The sequence below is a fragment of the Bubalus kerabau genome, chromosome 4, assembly GCF_029407905.1.
Source record: "Bubalus kerabau isolate K-KA32 ecotype Philippines breed swamp buffalo chromosome 4, PCC_UOA_SB_1v2, whole genome shotgun sequence".
NCBI lineage: Eukaryota > Metazoa > Chordata > Mammalia > Artiodactyla > Bovidae > Bubalus > Bubalus kerabau.
This window is the reverse complement of record NC_073627.1, coordinates 58,999,760-59,020,668: the sequence shown is the minus strand read 5'-3', so window position 1 is coordinate 59,020,668 and position 20,909 is coordinate 58,999,760. Positions and strand designations below refer to the sequence as shown.

The 20,909-nt window shown below is 42.3% G+C and overlaps 1 pseudogene; it reads right to left on the bottom strand.

Annotated features, from left to right (window-relative positions):
- Nucleotides 1-2,538: 2,538 nt before the first annotated feature.
- Nucleotides 2,539-14,371, bottom strand: LOC129650886 (growth hormone-inducible transmembrane protein-like; annotated as a pseudogene).
- Between the last annotated feature and the right edge of the window lie 6,538 nt (nucleotides 14,372-20,909).

Genomic DNA, 20,909 nt, shown 5'->3' with positions numbered 1-20,909 from the left:
CCTGATAGCTCAGTTGGTAAAGAATCTGCTTGCAATGCAGGAGACCCCAGTTCAATTCCTGGGTCAGGAAGATCTGCTGAAGGAGGGATAGGCTACCCACTTCAGTATTGTTGGGCTTCTTTTGTGGCTCAGCTGATAGAGAATCTGCCTGCAATGCAGGAGACCTGGGTTTGATCCCTGGGTTGGGAAGATTCCCTGGAGAAGGCACAGGCTATCCACTCCAGTATTCTGGCCTGGAGAATTTCATGGACTGTATAATCCATGGGTTTGCAAAGAGTCAGACATGACTTAATGACTTTCAATCTGTGTATTCTTGTCACCTCTTTTTAATACCTTTGCTTCTATTAGGTCCATACTGTCTCTGTCCTTATATTGTCCATCTTTGCATGAAATGTTTCCTTGGAATCTCTAATTTTCTTGACGAGATCTCTAGTATTTCCCATTATTTTGTTTTTCTCTATTTCTTTGCATGGTTCATTTAGGAAAACTTTCTTATCTCTCCTTGCTATTCTTCAGAACTCTGCAGATTCAGAACTCTGCAGATTCAGAACTCTGCGTTTCCTTTTCTCCTTTGCCTTTTGCTTCTCTTCTTTTCTCAGCCATTTGTAAGGCCTCCTTAAACAACCATTTTGCCTTTTGCATTTCTTTTTCTTGGGCTGGTTTTGATCACTGCCTCCTGTACAGTGTTATAAATCTTCATCCATAGTTCTTCAGGCACTCTGTTTATCAGATCTAATCCCTTGAATCTATTTGTCACTTCCACTGTGTAATTGTAAGGGGTTTGATTTAGGTTTGTGCTGACTGTATAGAGCTTCTCCACCTTTGGTGCTGCAAAGAATATAATCAGTCTGATTTTGGTATTGCCCATCTGGTGACGTCCATGTGTGGAGTTGACTCTTGTGTTGTTGGAAGAGGGTGTTTGCTATGATGAGTGTGTTATCTTGGCAAAACTCTGTAAGACTTTGCCCTGCTTCATTTTGTACTTCAAGGCCAAACTTGCCTGTTACTCCAGGTATCTTTTGACTTTCTGCTTTTGCATTCCAGTCCCCTATGATGAAAAGGACATTTTTGTGTGTGTGTGTTAGTTTTAGAAGGTCTTGTAGGTCTTCATGCTGCTACTGCTAAGTCACTTCAGTCGTGTCCGACTCTGTGTGACCCCATAGACGGCAGCCCACCAGGCTCCCCCGTCCCTGGGATTCTCCAGGCAAGGACACTGGAGTGAGTTGCCATTTCCTTCTCCAATGCATGAAAGTGAAAAGTGAAAGTGAAGTCGCTCAGTCGTGTCTGACTCTTAGCGACCCCATGGACTGCAGCCTACTAGGCTCCTCCATCCATGGGATTTTTCCAGGCAAGAGTACTGGAGTGGGGTGCCATTGCCTTCGTAGGTCTTCACAGAACTGTTCAAATCCAGCTTCTTCAGCGTTAGTGATTGGGGCATAGACTTGGATTACTGTGATATTGAATGGTTTGCCTTGGAAATGAACAGAGATCATTTCTGTCACTTTTGTGACTGCACCCAAGTACTGCATTTTGCTTTTGCTGACTATGAGGGCTACTCCATTTCTTCTAAGGGATTCTTGCCCACAGTAGTAGATATAATGGTCATCTGAGTTAAATTCTCCCATTCCAGTCCATTTTAGTTCACCAATTCCTAAAATGTTGATGTTCACTCTTGCCATCTCCTGTTTGACCACTTCTAAGAACATTTTCGAGTTACTCAACACGAGAATTGAAAATATGTGTGTGCTATTTGGCAGAGAACTATGGAATTTATTCTCTAGAAGAAAAAGCAGGCCTGAAGCATTATATTACTGGCACACTTGAAAAGTGCTCACAAGTTCTTTTTTTTAAAAAAAATTTTAATCAGAGTATTATTACTTTACAATATTGTGATTTTTTTTTTTTTTTTTTTTTTGCCATGGGTATAGATGTATCCTCTCCATCCTGAACCCTCCTGCCTCCCTCCCTACCCTCTCCCTAAGCCTTTGGGTCCTTGCTTCATGCATTGAACTCACACTGATTATCTGTTTTACATATGGCAATGAGTTCTTACCTTCGTTTTTTTCTCTAGATACTTTGAGACTATCCTGTTCCCTATAATTGGTAGCACTTGCTCTCTTTTTAAACAATTATTTATTTATTTTTGGCTGTGCTGAATCTGTGTGGCCGAGTGTAGGTCTCTCGTTGTGTGGCTTCTCTTGTTGCACAGTACAGGGTCTAGGGGCATAGGCAGTAGCTGCAGCTCGCGGGCTTGCTAGCTGCAGTCTGCAGGCTCTGGAGAGCAGACTCAGCAATTGTGTCACAGGGGGCTTCATCGCCCCATGGCATGTGGAATATCCCCAGACTAGGGGTCAAACCCATGTCCTCTGCATTGGCAGGAGGATTCTTAGCCACTGGACTACCAGGGAAGTCTCAAATTCTTATCCTCTAAACTTCAACAAAAGCTGCTTGCACAAACTATTTAATATCTGCCCCCAGTAAACAAGCCAGGTATCTGATGTATTAAGAGATGTATTAAGAAGTCAGAAGCTGGTCACTTCACTTCTTTCTACTGCCTCCAGTTGTTAGAATACTGGCAACGTGCATAAATAGGTTTACTGGATCCAGGTAGATTCCCAGCATCAGACTGATGGGATCATATTTTAGAGCTCCATACACCTGAGTGACTTCTGCATGCTTGATTACTTTCTGTTTGTGATACAGAAGAGACATGCTGCAGAGAACTAATCCACCATCAGTTGCCACTGAGTGCGGAGTGGCACCAGCCGTAGTGGGAGGTCGAAATACATAGATCCCAGTGGGGACACAGACCAGACCCAGGCCCACTCCCCGGGCTCCCATTTTCAGAAACTTCTCACTGGGCACACACACCTATGGTGACAGGGAAGAGGCCTCCCACAATGCCAACTGTGTACCACTCAGCTCTGAGAAGAGGCCCCTTAATATCGTCAGAGGAGCCACCACTGCACACATCACGCCAGGATACGGTAACCACGCAAGATGCTGGGGCCTGGGCGCTAGTCATATGATATCAACAATACCAACACTTCAGCTTCAATCATCGCTGTCAGCAGGTGCCATTGAAACTGCACCCATTGTTACACGAGCCTCTCATCATGAAGTTCATGAGAGCAGTTCTGCTCACTGCCAGAAAAGACAAGCTGTGAAACCAATACTTCTGCGACGTACATATAGGTGGAACGAATTCTATCCTTTACATGAAAGTGAAAGTGAAGTCGCTCAGTCATGTCCGACTCTTTGCGACCTCGAGGACTGTAGCCTACCAGGCTCCTCTGTCCATGGGATTCTCCAGGCAAGAATACTGGAGTGGGTTGCCATTGCCTTCTCCAGGGGATCTTCTCAACCAAGGGATTGAACCCGGGTCTCCTGCATTGCAGGCAGACACTTTAACCTCTGAGCCACCAAGGAAGCCCATCCTTGTACATACTGAGGCTAAATTACAGCCATTTCAATCGCCCCAATCCCATTAGACATTCTCAGCCCATAGTAACACAAAGCTCATAGACCAACATCTTCCCATCGGATCTATTTAAAATATTTTTTCAACGATGGTTCCAAAGCTGCTTCCATGAGTTCTTGGCCAGTTTTCCCATGCTGGATCCCAATTCTTGTCTTTGTGGCATATTCCCTGCTGGGTGTTAGGAGCTACTGATTCTTAGTCATGGAATTCTTCTTTTTTTAAAAGAATTGTTACCAATTGTTTACATGTTGTTTCCAATTCTTTACATAAAAATAATAATTTTTGTATAAACAACAAGGACCTACTCTATTGCACAGGGAACTATACTCAATATCCCACAACCCACAGTGGAAAAGAATCTGAACAAGAATACATATGGAAAAGAATCTGAACAAGAATACATAAATATATCCACATATATATACATATATATAACTGAATCACCTTGCTGTATACTGTAAACCAGCTATACTTCAACAACAAAAATAAGTCCATGATTCAAATTTTAAAAAAAGCTATATTTAAAAGTATACTTTGTGAAGTCACTTTACTTCTGTGTTTGTTTAGTCTATTCCCTACCTATATATACATACATAAGGGTAGGGAATAGACTACTCTCTCTCTCTATATATATATATATATTTTTTTTTTTTTTGCATATACTTTCAGTATTTCTTATTTCAGGTATTGGCAAATTCAAATATATAATTATCTTCCCTAATTCTTTACTCAGAGGGTAGCATACTGTAAACACTTTTTCATACTTTCTTTTTTTTAATTTATTTTATTGAAGCATAGTTGATCTACAATGCTGTATTAGTTTCACGTGTTGTTGTTGTTGTTGCTTAGTCACTAAGTCATGTCAGACTTTTGCAGAGTGATTTAGTTTTTTAATATATATGCATATATATTCTTTTTCATGTTGTCTTCTGTCGATGGGATTCTTCACCACAGGGAAGGTGAAAGCTGGGTGGAAAGCCCTGGAAGGCGGTGTCCGCAGACACACAAGTCTTGCAGCCAGCGTGGTGCTGCAGCACGTTTAGCAGGCACATCTGAAGTGCTCAGTCCCTGGTTCCCTCAGTGCTCAGTTTCCCTTCAGGGCTGGCAAAACATAACCACACACATGTCCTGTGCCCTCCGTCCACCTCTTACTTTATAATTTTCACTTAATAAAAATTATCTTGAGCTAAGATCTCAGACAATGTGAACAAAAATCAGGGAAGGAATAAATGAGTAGACCTATGCTAAAGTCTTCATCTTAAATAAGAAAAATTCCCAAGAATGGTAGTACTAAAGAATGTGCTAACTATTGGACAGTGGCACTCATCTCCCATGCTAGTAAGGTCATGCTTAAAATCTTTAATGCTAGGCTTCAGTGTTATGTGAACCAAGAACTTCCAGATGTCCAAGCTGGGTTTAGAAAAGGGAGAGGAACGAGAGATCAAATTGCCAACATTCACTGGATTATAGAGAAAGCAAGGAAATTCCAGAAAAACATCTACTTCTGTTTCATCAACTACACTAAAGTCTTTGTGGGGATCATAACAAACTGTGGAAAGCTTTTAGAGAGATGAGAATACCAGACCATATTACTTGTCTCCTGAAACCTGTATGTGGATCAAGAAGCAATAGTTAGAACCCTGTGTGGAACAACAGATTGGTTCAAGATTGAGAAAGGAGTATGATAGCACTGTCTGCTTTCACCCTGTTTGTTTAACCTATATGCTGAGCTCATCATGAGAAATGCTAGGTGGGATGAGTTACAAGCTGGAATCAAGATAGGCGGGAGAAATATCAACAACCTCAGATATGTGGATGACACCACTCTAATGGCAGAAAGCGAGGAAGGAACTAAAGAACTTCTTAAGGGTGAAGGAGGAGAGTGAAAGAGTCAGGCTTAAAACTAAAAAAAACAAAAAACAAAAAACAACTAAGATCATGGAAGTGAAAGGCAAAGGATAAAAATAAAGATATACCCATTTGAATGCAGAGTTCCAAAGAATAGCAAGAAGAGATAAGAAAGCCTTCTTCACTGACCAATGCAAAGAAATAGAGGAAAATAATAGAATGGGAAAGACTAGAGATCTCTTCAAGAAAGTTACAGATACCAAGGGAACATTTCATGCAAAGATGGGCACAATAAAGGACAGAAATGGTATGGACCTAAAAGAAGCAGAAGATATTAAGAAGAGGTGTCAAGAATACACAGAAGACTATACAAAAAAGATCTTCACAACCCAGATAACCATGATGGTGTGATCACTCACCTAGAGCCAGACATCCTGGAATGTGAAGTCAAGTGGGCCTTAGGAAGCATCACTATGAACAAAGCTAGTGGAAGTGATGGAATTCCAGTTGAGCTATTTCAAATCCTGAAAGATGATGCTGTGAAAGTGCTGCACTCAATATGCCAGCAAATTTGGAAAACTCAGCAGTGGCCACAGGACTGGAAAAGGTCAGTTTTCATTCCAATCCCAAAGAAAGGCAATGCCAAAGAATGCTCAAACTACCACACAATTGCACTCATCTCACAAGCTAGTAAAGTAATGCTCAAAATTCTCCAAGCCAGGCTTCAGCAATATGTGAACTGTGAACTTCCAGATATTCAAGCTGGTTTTAGAAAAGGCAGAGGAACCAGAGATCAAATTTCCAACATCCGCTGGATCATGGAAAAAGCAAGAGACTTCCAGAAAAACATTTATTTCTGCTTTATTGACTATGCCAAAGCCTTTGACTGTGTGGATCACAATAAACTGTGGAAAATTCTGAAAGAGATGGGAATACCAGACCACCTGACCTGCCTCTTGAGAAGCCTGTATGCAGGTCAGGAAGCAACAGTGAGAACTGGACATGGAACAACAGACTGGTTCCAAATAGGAAAAGGAGTACATCAAGGCTGTATACTGTCACCCTGCTTATTTAACTTGTATTCAGAGTACATCATGAGAAATGCTGGACTGGAAGAAGCACAGGCTGGAATCCAGATTGCTGGGAGGAATATAAATAACCTCACATATGCAGGTGACACCACCCTTATGGCAGAAAGTGAAGAACTAAAGAGTCTCTTGATGAAAGTGAAAGAGGAGAGTTAAAAAGTTGGCTTAAAGCTCAACATTCAGAAAACTAAGATCATGGCATCCAGTCCCATCACTTCATAGGAAATAGATGGGGAAACAGTGGCTGACTTTATTTTTCTGGGCTCCAGAATCACTGCAGATGGTGATTGCAGCCATGAAATTAAAAGACACTTACTCCTTGGAAGGAAAGTTATGACCAACCTAGACAGCATATTAAAAAGCAGAGACATTACTTTGTCAACAAAGGTCTGTCTAGTCAAGGCTATGGTTTTTCCAGTAGTCATGTATAGATGTGAGAGTTGGACTGTGAAGAAAGCTGAACTCCAAAGAATTGATGCTTTTGAACTGTGGTGTTTGAGAAGACTCTTGAAGTTCCCTTGGACTGCAAGGAGATCCAACTAGTCCATCCTAAAAGAGATCAGTCCTGAGCGTTCATTGGAAGGACTGATGTTGAAGCTGAAACTCCAATACTTTGGCCACCTGATGCAAAGAGCTGACTCATTTGAAAAGACCCTGATGCTGGGAAAGATTGAAGGCAGGAGGAGAAGGGGACAACAGAGGGTAAGATGGTTGGATGGCATCACCAACTCGATGGACATGAGCTTGAGTAAACTCTGGGAGTTGGTGATGGACAGGAGGCCTGGTATGCTGCAGTCCAAGGGGTTGCAAAGAGTCGGACATGACTGAGTGACTGAACTGAACTGAGACAGTGTGTTGAAAACCAAAGACTTATTCTGCTGACACTGGTCTGTATAGTCAAGAGTATGGTGTTCCCAGTGGTCACTTACGGTTGCAAGAGCTGGACTGTAAAGATGACAGAATGCCAAAATATTGATGCCTTGAAACCATGGTGCCGGAGAAGACTCCTGAAAGTCCCTTGGACAGCAAGGAGATCAAACCAGGCAATCTTAAGGGAAGTCAACCCTGAATGCTCAGTGGAAGGACTGATGATGAAGCTGAAGTTCCAGTGTTTTGGTCATCTGATGTATACAGTCGAGTCATTGGAAAGTCCCTGATGCTGGAAAGAGTGAGGGCAGAAGGAGAAAAAGTCGTCAGAGGATGAGATTGCTGGATGGCATCATGGATGCAATGGACATGAACTTGGGCAAACTTCAGGAGATGGTAAGGGACAGGGGGGTCTGGTGTGCTGCAGTCCATGGGGCCACAAAGAGTTGGGCATGACTGGACAACTTAACAAGAACAAAAAAGATCTCAGTCTATCTGAGAAAATCAGGGAAGCAATAGATTAGTAGGACTATGCTAATATTTTCATCTTAAAAAAATAATTCAAGATACAAATTATTGATGTCAGCAATTAGAAAGCAATTTCGTAGCTTGCTTTTTAAAATATTGACAAGAACTCTTGCACTATAGTTACTCACTTTAGGAACAGCACACTCGATCACTTACCTGGTCTGCCTTCCTTTCTTCTGCTCTCTTTTCCCTTTCTGATTAGGAATGTGTCACGGGCATGATGACATTCTATATTTTTTTATCCAAATATCATACCAGCTGGAGGCATTCTGCATTCCTTTTGGCTTTGGACTTTTCATAACCTATGATCAGAGCATAGATGGTTAAAGATGGCTGCTTTATCCAGTTCCCTAGACAGGATTTATATAATGTTAGTGCTCGTTTATTTTGATATGGAGATTGAGCTTGGGAGGATGTGCATGGATTTAAGCTGTACACTTGTCTCCAGGATACAGAGAATGCTCTGATGCACTAAAACTTTGACAGTGCTGATTGGCAGGATGCCAAATGCAACCTAGAGGGCATCATAAGCAGGAGATGTTATAACAGAAATTCCTGGTGGTTTTCCTTTGGAAATACATCAAGATTCTAAACCTTTCTCACTAACTTCACTATTTCTACTTTACTGTTACCTCCCAATGTAACAATTGTAACTAGCTGGACTGCTCACCATTCCCCACTCCCTGACTCAGTCTATTGTCAACATGATAATCTGAGTGATCCTTTAAAAACATAAATCAGACCATGCTCAAAACTTTCTAGGGATTTTCCACTTCACTTCAGCAAAAGTCAACATCCCTACAATGATAGAATGGGGCCCAACCTAGCTCTCCTCTCCTTTCGAAGCACTTTCCTCCTCATCTGTTCTGCTCCAGCCAAGTGGGTATTCCAAGCCACTTCCACCTCAGGAGCTTTTTTTTCTAACTGGAAAGTTGCTTTACAATGCTGTACTGGTTTCTGGTGTACACAACGTGAATCAACCATTGTTGCTGTAGAGTCACTAAGTCGTGTCTGACTCTTTGCTGCAGCATGCTAGGCTTCCCTGTCCTTCACCAAGTCCCAGAGCTTACTCAAACTCATGGTCATCGAGTCAGTGATGCCATCCAACCATCTCATCCTCTGTCGTCCCCTTCTCCTCCTGCCTTCAATCTTTCCCAGCATCAGGGTCTTTTCCAATGAGTCAGCTCTTCACTTCAGGTGGCCAAAGTATTGGAGCTTCAGCTCAGCATCAGTCCTTCCAATGACTATTCAGGATTGATTTCCTTTAGGTTTGAATAGTTTGATCTCCTTGGGGTCCAAGGGCCTGCAGCACCACAGTTCAAAAGCATCAGTTCTTCAGAGCTTAGCCTTCTTTATGGTCCAACTGTCACATCCTTACCTGACTACCAGAATAACCATAGGTTAGATCACACAGACCTTTGTCTGCAAAGTGATGTCTCAGCTTTTTAATACACTGTCTAGGTTTGTCATAGCTTTCTAAGGAGCAAGTGTTTCCTTTTAATTTCATGGCTGCCGTCACTGTCCTCAATGATTGGGAGCCTAAGAAAATAAAATCCACCACTGTTTCCATTAAAAAATGGAAAACCCCATCCATTTGCCACGAAGTGATGGGACTGGGTGCCCTGACCTTCAGTTTTTGGATGCTGAGTTCTAAGCCGTGAGTATACACACGTCCCCTCCCTCTTAGCCTCCCTCCCAGCTCCCACCCCCAGCCCCCTCTAGGTTGTCACAGCGCGTCGGGCTGAGCTCCCTGGGTTGTCAGCCGCTTCCCACCAGCTATCCACTTTATACATGGTAGAGTGCGTGTCAAAGCTGCTCTCCCAACTTGTCCCTCCCTCTCCTTCCCCCGCTGTGTCCGCAAGTCTGTTCTCTGTGTCACAATCTCCATTCCTGCCCTGCAGATAGGTTCATCAGCACCATTTTTCTAGATTCCATATTTATGCATTCATATATGATATTTGTTTTTCTCTTTCTGACTTACTTCTCTCTGTATAACAGGCTCTAGCTTCATCAACCTCAGTTCCCCCTCAGAATCTTAGAACCTGATGTTTTCTTGGCTTGAAATGTTCTTCCTCCAATTATCCACATGACTTGTTTCCTGACTTCCCCATGTCATTGCTAAAACATGACCATAGGAGAGGGGCTTTGCATGACCACTCCTTACAAAATAGTCACTCCCCTGCACCCCGCTCAGGGGGCTCCCCTTCTCCTGTATTTCCTTTCTTGTTCTCCATGGCACTTGTTCACATCCGATGTACTCTGAGCTCTGTTATGTATTTTCTTAGATGTAGATCTCCTGTAGTGCAGGCTTCGTGAGGGTAGGCAGCTTGTTCCACGTACAGATGGGTCCCGGCACACCACCCAGAGCACGGCACAGGAGGTGCTGAGTATGTATCTGGGGATGGCCATCACAAGCACACCTCTTGGCTTTCTTGGTAAAGTTTCACACTGCTTATTATGCGATAACGGTCATAAAAAGAGACCTCCTAGATGGGGGACTAGAGACAGTATCATACAATGAGTGGAAAGGTCAGGCCCGGTGTTGTGGGTTGAATTGTGTCCCCTCAAATTCATATGATGAAGCCCTAACCCCTAGTACCTCAGAAGGACAGCATTTGGAGACAGGTCCCTTAGAGAGGTGATTAAACTAAAATGAAGCCTTACAGTGGGTCCTCATCCAATATGGTTGCTGTACTTATAAGAGAGGAAATTTGGACACGCGGGGAGACACCAGCGCTGTGCACACGTGGCAAGGCCATGTGAGGATTCAGTAAGAAGGTGACCTTAGGAGAAGCGAAACCTGTCAAGACCTGGGTTTTGAACTTCTGGCCTCCAGAACTGTGAAAAGAAAAATTGGGTTGTTTAAATCACTCAGTCTGTGGTATTTTGCTATGGTAGCCCTAGCGAATTAATAAGGCAAGTGATATTTTGAGTTGGACTTGCAAATGTCTGGGTCTGCTTATATATATGACACCAAGTGGGAAACACAAACTACTTGAAGGTTTCTAAAGGTCCAGTGATTCCAGGGAGTTCATAATCACTAAGAGAGAAAGGTATCCTACTAGTAGAAATTGCACAGAGCTAGGCTGACTTCAATCTCAGGATAAAAAAGGATCCCCTAATGGGAGACCCACCACCATGTGCCAAGTCTCCTTCCAATGGATTTGCATGAACTGAGCCACTCGGTTCTCCCAGAAACTCCAAGAGAGCTTGTAACCTCATTTTTCATGTGAGAACAGTAATGCACAGACAGGGTGGCAAAGTTGGCCAAGGTCATAGGTTTTAAGTGGCAGAACCAAGGTTCAAATTAGGCGGTGGCTCTGGAACTTGTACAGAACTTGGAACTCCTACATTCCACCTCTTTTTATGTATCTTACCATGCCTGCAAGAGGATTTCCCCCCACATTTAGATTTGCTAGTCACCGGTCTATCCATTTAGCTTTCTATTAGCACCAACCTACCTTTTCAGCTTAATTTTCTTTGCTCATATACATTTAGAAAAACCATATCATCCCTTTGTCTCTCAACTTTTCCCTCTTCCCTCTTCTTCCCCCATGTCCCTGCTTTCTTGGTCTTTGCCTCCCTCCTTGTGTTTTTGAGGTCATTCTAGCTTCCTATAGAGCCTTCTGTCCTCATTCTTGCCTCCTATCCTTATCTAGAACCTACTCTTAAAGATCAAATCCAAATCCCAACTCCCCCATAGGGTCTTACTTTCTTCTCTGAAAATTTCATTGTACACACAGATAATCTGAGAATTAATCATGTACCTTTTAATTAAAATTCTTCTATATTTGGCTCAATATTATGTATAAATATTCTCAAAGCTTAACTCTTCACCAGTTTTATGTCTCATCTTCAAAATAGACTTAATTCATCGAGGACATGGATGAAATTCTCCATATGATAATCTGAAAATAGAGACACTGATCTGCTTTGATATGCAAAAACAGTCAAGATAGAAGAAGGAGATAATAAATGTCATTCTAATTGACAACTAGCACCATGTTGAATGCATTATATACATTAGCTCATTTATTCCTTACAGTGTGTAAGTATCATTATTGCTCTATTATAGATGAGAGAAATGAAGGTTAAAGGTACTGTGTAGTTTGTCCAAAGTGATACGACTTGTGTTATGCTAGCATTTGGAAGTGCTGTGATGGGTTAAAATGAAGGATTTATAATAATAAGGAATTTAAATAGTGTGAGTTATGAGAAAAAGTAGAAAGTGAAGTCGCTCAGTCATGTCCGACTCTTTGCGATCCCAAGGACTGTCCGTGGAATTTTCCTGGCAAGAATACTGGAGTGGGTTGTCATTTCCTTCTTCAGGGGATCTTCCCAACCTAGGGTTCGAACCTGGGTCTCCCGTCTTACAGGCAAACTCTTTACCATCTGAGCCACCAGAGTTATCAGAAGGGAGAATTCAAATTGACCTCGGAAGTTCTGGTAGCCATAACCTAGGAAATTTAGTTGTCCATCAAATTCTTTGTTCTTCTTGAGCACACAGCTGGACCATGGTAGTTAGGTGTGGATTTATCTCTGAGCTTTAGCCAGTGGGTTTGAGCACAAAGGATGGAGGCTGTCTCTGAGCTTGTCTCTTCTAGGACAGGATACAGATGCTGCGGCTGTGACCCTGCAGGTGACAGAGCCACGCAATGGAAGAAACCCAGGCCCCTGAGTCACCACACGGAAGCCTGCTGTTAGGGGGACGCCACCCTGATATTATGACGTGAGCAGCAAAAGAGCTTATTGGAGGGACCTACTTGTTACTGCAGCCTCGTTGACCTAACTGCTGCAATCTAGGAACTGGCAAGGGAGTCGGAGAGCTCTCAGCCTTGAACAAGAATTTGCTGTGGAATGTAAAGACAGTCTTAGAATACCTCTCACTCACAAATTGGCAGCCTCTATTTCACAGATGGTGGGGTGACACCAGAAGTGTCTGTTCATTAGTGGCAGCCTATAGTCAATTGTTCGGAGAAGGCAATGGCACCCCACTCCAGCACTCTTGCCTGGAAAATCCCATAGATGGAGGAGCCTGGTGGGCCAGAGTCCATGGGGTCGCTAAGAGTCGGACAAGACTCAGCGACTTCAGTTTCACTTTTCACTTTCATGCATTGGAGAAGGAAATGGCAACCCACTCCAGTGTTCTTGCCTGGAGAATCCCAGGGACGGGGGAGCCTGGTGGGCTGCCGTCTATGGGATCGCACAGAGTTGGACACGACTGAAGCGACTTAGCAGCAGCAGCAGCAGCAGCAGCATGGTTGATTGTTGGAGAAGGGCCTGGCAACCTGCTCCATTATTCTTGCCTGAAGAATCCCATGGACAGAGGAGCCTGGCGGGCTACAGTACATAGCATTGCAAAAAGTCGGACAAGACTGAAGCAATTTAGCATGCATGGTCCATTGTGCCACAAAACAGTTTTAAGTAGAATGAAACAAACTGGAGAATAACACCTCTTATAGTGATGAGGAATAGACATTTTCCATCTGCCCCTAAATTGAAAATTCCCTGATTCAGGCACAGCAGTTTCTAAAGTTTCTGAATTTTAATGGCCCAAACATAATACCTTATAGAACAACTGAGAATTTATAAGGTTCTATAAAAATTCAAATTACAATGCTTCTTGTTACTTTAGTCAGTAGTTCAAACATAAAAAATTAAAATTAAAATTTTAATTAAAAATTAATTAAATTAAAATTTTAATTAAATTAAATTTAAAAATTAAAATTAAATTAAAAAATTTAATTAAAAATTAAATCTGGATTAAAAAAATCTGGAGGATTGATACGATTTATGAAAAACTTTTAAATGAGTGACAGAGTTAGACACACGGGTTAAGATGATGTGTTCTTTTGCCTTCACTGCCCTCTGTCATCCATCCAGTCTCCTTTGAACTCCTATTTGATGTCAAGAGCTGCCTTCTGTGAAGCATTTCTAGGCATTTCACCCATGTAATCACCCAGCTCTGTGGGACTCTGAAGAGCGGTGCTCTCCACTGAGTAGGGCCTCAATCCTGGCTCCAGCCTTGGAAGGAACTTGAGAATTTTCTGTCCGCTCTCTCCCTCTCACACTTCTGTCTTCTTTCCATTTAATAGTGTGTTGATCCTCAGCCCAAGGACGGATTCTGTCTTGGTCTCCTTCGCTTCCTCGGGGCAGGCGGCTGCAGTCTCCCTCCCTGACAGTAGAGGGTGCCAGAAGACCACAACCCCTTGGAAGTCAGGCTTACCGTCGTTTTCCTTCCCAAGTGGAGCAGGAAATGGTCACGTGGTTTTTGGATGATAATGGAAGTTTCTCATTTTCCACCTCTTGATATCGCCGGCGACCTTTTTTTGGCAGAAGCTGAGAAAATAGACTAATTTTTCCCACATGACCACTCATTGTTTGCATCCATCCCCTTTCTCTCTCCTCTTCATACTGTCTTCTCCTCTTAACAAAAGCTGTTTTTGCTTCATAGTGCATCTGTTAGATTATCTGTGGGGACTGTCCAGATCCCAAGCTGCCACAAGTTTCGAGGCTCCCCTCTGTACTTACCTGAGTTGGCTGGCTCACTTAAGCTCATCGTATGGAAAGCCCCCAAAATGGAATTGTTAAGGAAGAAGATATCCTCTGAATCCTGTAATACAGTCAAAAAGTGTCTTTTGGTTGCTGTGTGGTTTGGCAGATTTGTAGATTAATACGGTGGTTGGACTGTGTTTTAGGGATGGATCGGGATTCTGCTGTATTTACTTTGTTTTCTGTCTCAAATAGGCATTTTACTGCCAAAACAACGTGAGGAGAAGGAAAAGGAAAAACTGTTGGGCCATTATCCCTGACTGCTATGGAAAATTCAGAGACCAAAGCTGCCTCAGCCATAAATGACATTTTTTTCCCAGTAGGGATTCTCTGGTTTACTCAGAGTCGTTAATTCCTGCAACTATAGTCCAAATACAAGCATTTTGTGTTCATCCAGGATACAATGAGCCATATTTTTCAGAAGTCAGAGAATTTTGGAGAAAGGAGATGCGAAGGTCGTCTGAGGCAGTTCACTCACTTTAAAAACAGCTCAGAAGTCTGAGGTCACTTAGCCTGTTGGATCTTAATTTTCTTTAGTCTGTGTCTCTGTCTCCTACGTATTGTCTTATTGTTGACGAAGGTAACTTATCAGGGAAATTGTATTTTCTTAGATTGTCCTGAGGCTGAAGGCAGGCAATTATTTATTACTTTATTGAAGTATAACTGATTTATAATGTTGTATGGGTTTCTGCTGTATAGGAAAGTGATTCAGATATTCTCAGCTATGCAGTAGGACTTTGCTGCTTATCCATTCTGTGGATACTAGCTTACATCTGCTCAGTCCAACCTCCTACTCTTTCCCTTCCCCAAACTTCTCCCCCTTGACAACCACAAGTCTGTTCACTATGTCCATGAACCTGTTTCTGTTTCATGGTTAGGTTCATTTATGTCATATTTTAGATTCTATGTATAAGTAATACAATATGGTATGTCTTTATGTGACTTAATTCACTTAGGGTGATGGGCTTCCCTGGTGGCTCAGCTGGTCAAGAATCCGTTTGCAATGTGGGAGACCCCTGGGTTCAATCCCTGGTTGGGAAGATCCCCTAGAGAAGGGAAAGGCTACCTACTCCAGTATTTTGGCCTGCAGAATTTCTTGGACAGTATAGTCCATGGGGTCGCAAAGAGTCAGATAGGACAGAGCAACTTTCACTTTCACATGTCTTTCTCTATCTGACTCAATTCACTTAGTGTGATAATCTCTAGTTGCTCATGTTGTCACAAATGACATTATTTGGTTCTTTTTCATGGCTGAGTAGTATTCCATGGCATATACTTACCATATCCTATTTATCCATCCATCCATCAATGGATGTTTAGGTTCTTTCTATGTCTTGGCTATTGTGAATAGGTACTGCTATGAACATAAGGCTACATGGACCTTTTTGAATTAGAATTTTGTCTGGATATATGCCCAGGAGTGGGATTGCTGGACTGTCTGGTAATTCTGTTTTTCTTTTCTGAGGAACCGCCGTATGATTCTCCATAGTGGCTGAACCACTTTACATTCCCACCAACAGTGTAGGAGGGCTTCCTTTTGTTCACATCCTCTCCAGCATTTGTTATTTGTAGAGTTTTTAATGATTCTGATTGGTGTGAGGCAGCACCTCATTGTAGTTTTTGGTTTAAAGGAGGCAATTCTAATCAGAAATATTTATCTATCTACTTGTATATCTCTTGGAAAGAAATGCCTCATGCGACCTCTTACCCATAGAGGGCACTCTCGGAGCAGGAAATTTCCCTTCTAGACCATTTTATAGTCAGAAAAAGTTGGGCAGTCCTAACTAGATCCCTGGAGATGGGAACTACCAACACAGGCTTGAAAACCTTGTATCTAACCTCAGAACGCATTCAACCTAGTTGGGGGGGTGGGGTGGGCAGGAATCAGGATCTGCCTACTCTGGCCCAGAAGGCTGTCACCCATTTCCTCCTGAGTCTGCATCTGCACAGCTTCACGTGTGTGCTCCTGCTCGCCTCGGCTTGAGACGCTTTTCCTTTCTTCGGCCTCTGGAAAATTCCTAGCCATAGGTCAGAGTCCTAAATTGTCCCTTCACTTTTCAAACCTTCCCTCCTCTGTATTCCAGAACTTTTCACATCCTAGGATTAGAGCACATATTAACCATTATTTTAATGTGTCTTGCTTTCTGGACTTTGAAACCCTTTTAGGAGCTTCGACCATGTTATCTTCTTGTTATCCTCAGTGTCTGGCCCTGTGTAAGGTCCATAATAAATGCCTGAGAAGTGTTGTTGAATATATGAATACGTAAATCAATACAATTATGATTTTTTACTAACTAGGATATCATCATAGATGAGTGGGATTATCTGAGGTAGTCTGAAACCTACAGCTTAATTGGTTTTATTTTTTTTGCTAAGGTAGTTCAAAGAAAATATATTTTGCATGTACAAAAATGTAGCAAAAGAAAACGACTGTTATCCAAAATATACAAAGAACCCTTAAAACTCAAACTAAGTAAACAAACAACCAATTGAAAACTGGATCAGAGACCTTAAGAGACACTTCACTAAAGAAAGTACAAAGATGGCAAATAAGTGTATCAAGAGATGCTCTACATATATCCTCAGGGAAATGAAAGTTAAAATAACAATGAGATACCAGTATACACTTATTAGAATGGCCCAAATCTGCAACACTAACACCAAATGCTGATGAAGATGTAGCTAATAGGAACTCTCATTCATTGCTGGTGGGAAAGCAAAATGTTACAGCTACTTGGGAAGACAGTTTGGCAGTTTCTTACAAAGCTAAACATATTCTTAGCATGCATGCTAAGTCACTTTGGTTGTGTTCAACTTCGTATGACGCTATGGACTGCAGCCTGCCAGGTTCCTCTGTCCATGGGATTCTCCAGGCAAGTATACTGGAGTGGGTTGCCGTGCCCTCCTCCAAGGAATTGTTCTGACCCAGGGATCAAACCCGTGTCTCTTATGCCTCTTGCATTGGCAGGTTGGTTCTTTACCGCTGCGCCACCTGGGAAGCCCATTCTTAGCATATGATCCAGTAATTAGGCTCCTTGGTATTCGCCCAAAGGAGCTGAAAAGTTATGTCCTAATTAAAACCTTCATAGAGATGTTTATAGCAGCTTGATTCATGATTGCCAAAACTTGGAAGCAACCAAGATGTCCTTCGATTGTCAAATGGTAAATAAACTATTATTCAGGAGTGATGTCACCAAGTTGGCAACACAGGTTGTTCCTGACTTCATTCCTCATCACAAGAACAGCTAACAACAATTCAAGGACAAGTCACCACTGAGAGACTCCTAGAAAACAGAGCTGAGGTTGGAATAGAACTGATAGCTCAGAGACCAAGACAGACGCGTTAGAAGGTGAGAGGAGCCTCTGTGGACTGACTGCAAGGTCCTGCCCCAGGCCGCCTCCGCATCGAGCCAAGGAGTCGCCCCTGAGCCTGTGACTCCTCCAGTGGGTAGAGAGAGCCTGGCAGTGGGGGGACATCCAGACCCGTCATCTGGGGCGCTCCCATGGGAACTGCAGGGACTCTGACTGTGACGGAGAAGGGGGCGGGGCTTGCAACCACCAGCGCCAGCATCCTGTCCCACCCAGTTCCTACCTGCAGAGCCCAAGCGGAAGACGCAACCAGCAGCTCTGCCCAGCTACAGAACCAAGTCAGCGGAACAGTCTGAGCAGGGGGCCATGGTCAGCCAGACTCACTTCTGAGTGTAGCTCTGGAAGGTTATTCAGGGCTAAAAAGAAATGAGCATTTCATGACTCGATAAAGCCATGAAAAGGCAAGGAGGAAACTGACATGCATGTTACTAAGTGAAAGAAGCGGATCTGAGAAGTCTGCCTACGATATGATTTGGACTGTATGACATTCTGGGAGAGGCAACACTATGGAGACAGTGGAAAGGCTAGTCATTATGAGGGGTGGGGGCTGGGGGAGGAATGAACAGGCAGAACACAGGATTTTTAGAGCAGTGAAAATATTCCCTACGATGTTATAATGATGGATGCATGTCATTATGTATTTATATAAAACTGCAGAATGTATAACACTGAGGATGAATCCCAAGGTAAACAGTAGACCAATGGACGTTGGGTGACTATGATGTGTTAGTGTAAGGGTTATCCTTATTTATTCTTACTAAGGTTTATTCTTAGTGAGAAAATGTACCACTCTGGTGAGCGATGCTGGTAATGGGACAGATTCTGCCATGGGACAGCAGGGGGAATATGGTGCATCTCTGTACTTTCCTCTGAATTTTGGTGTAAACCTAAGACAAATAAATAACTTTTTTTTTTTTTTAAAGAAGAGATGTAGCTAAAAATATCTGCACCAAGACACCTGGGTAGAATTCAATCTGCGCCACATTCTTCCTATGTGACCTTGGGTGTCACTTAACCTTTGTGGGTTTCTGTGGCCTCACTTGCACTTTTAAGAGATCCCTTTAGATGTTTTTTTCTGGGTCTTTCTAGCACTAACTTCTTAAAATTGCCTGAAGGAAAACTCATAGATATTAATATTCATTCTGGGGAAAAAGAGGAAGTGTTGTTCAGAATCATCCTTTTCAAGTTTCCACTAATTGCAGTATACACAGATGTTAACAAGCAGAATATGGTGTGTTATTAAAAAACATAATATGTTAAGAAATAAAATAGTCTTTTTAAAAGGCTAGTTGGTTTTGAATATCATCAGTTGAATTTTATCCATCAAGTCATGACTAGTTTTCTATTAAAAGTATTTTATACAATACTTACATCTAAATTTTCCTCCGAAATGAGTTAATACATGTAAATACAATCTAGCTACAGCACATGAATCTTCATTGAGGACATCCTTGTACACCTTGTTGAGTCAGCTGAGACTGTTTCCATTGTCATTCATAAAAGACTCCAGGACAGCCCTTTGGGGAGGAGGTATATAATTGATAACTTACCATCAAACTGAAAGCTGAGTTCTCTCCCAAAGCCAGAGAGAAGGAAGGAAGAAAAGGAAACAAAATGAGAAATCTTGGTCTAAAAACAACCAAGTTTCACAAATCCTTCATAAGAATCCCTACACTCCACTGGGATTGGCAAAAGACTATTTGGATGGGTTGCATGTAAAGATGGTAGGAATACAACATGGCTTTCTCAAGATTGTCTGGGGCAGAAGAGGTCAGTGGTGGTGATTTGAAGAGGCTGGTGAGGATTGTAAATCACTCCATCTCACAGAGTCGGACACGACTGAAGCAACCTAGCAGCAGCAACAGCAGCAGCAGGGATGTGAAGCTAATGTTGCTTCCTGAACTCAGAACCTCAGACCCGAGTTGATTCATCCCTCCACTGCCATCTACAGACCAAGTCCTGGGGTCCTCCCGTTAGCCATCTAAGTCTCACTGGGTGTTTAGGTTGCTTCCATGTCCTGGCAGTTGTAAATAGCACTGCAGTGAACGCTGGGGTGTGTGGATCTTTTCTTTTTTTAAAAAAACTTTTTATTTTGAATTGGAATATATCTGATTAACAACAATGTTGTGATAGTTTCGGGCAAACATTGAAGGGACTCAGCCATAAATACACATGTATCCATTGTCCACCAAATCCCCTCCCATCCAGGCTGCCTCCTAACATAGAGTTCTCTGTGTTACGCAGTAGGTCCTTACTGGCTACCCATTTTATATATAGCAGTGTGTACATGTCAATTCCACACTCCTTAACTAACCCATTATCTGACCTTTCCCCCTGGTAACCATAAGTTCATTCTCCAAGTCTGTGAGTCTGTTTCTGTTCTGTAAGTAAGTTCATTTGTATCATTTCTTTAAAAATTCCACATATAAGGGATTCTCTTTCTCTGACTTACATCACTCAGTATGACAATCTCTAGGTCCATCCATGTTGCTGAAAATGGCATTATTTAACCCTTGTTTTGCTGAGTAACATTCCGTTGTATATATGTATCACATCTTTGTCTGTTCTTTTATCTATGGACGTTTAGGTTGCTTCCATATCTTGGCTATTGTAAGCTGGGGTGCATGTAGCTTTTCATTTTTTAAACTTTTAATTTTGTTTTGGAGTATAGCTAATTAACAATGCTGTGATAATGTCAGGTGAACAGCAAAGGGACTTGGCCATACACATACATATATCCATTGTACCACATGCTCCCCTCCCGTCCAGGTTGCCACACAGCACTGAGCAGAGTTCCCTGTGCTGTACAGTAGGTCCTTGCTGGTTATTCATTTTAAACATAGCAGTGTGTACATGTCCATCCCAAACTGCCTAACCATCCCTTCCCCTAGGCAGCCGTAAGTTCATTATCTAAGTCTGTGGGTGTGTTTCTCTTTTGTAAGTTCATTTGTATCATGTATTTTTAGATTCCACATATAAAGGGTGTCATACAATATTCTTCTCTGTCTGACTTACTTCACTCAATATGGCAATCTGTAGGTCCATTCACATTGCTGAAAATGGCATCATTCCACTCTTTTAAATGGCTGAGTAATATTCCATTGTATATGTGTACCACATCTTTATACATTTCTCTGTCAGTGTGATGGACAGACATTTGGGTTGCTTCTGTGTCT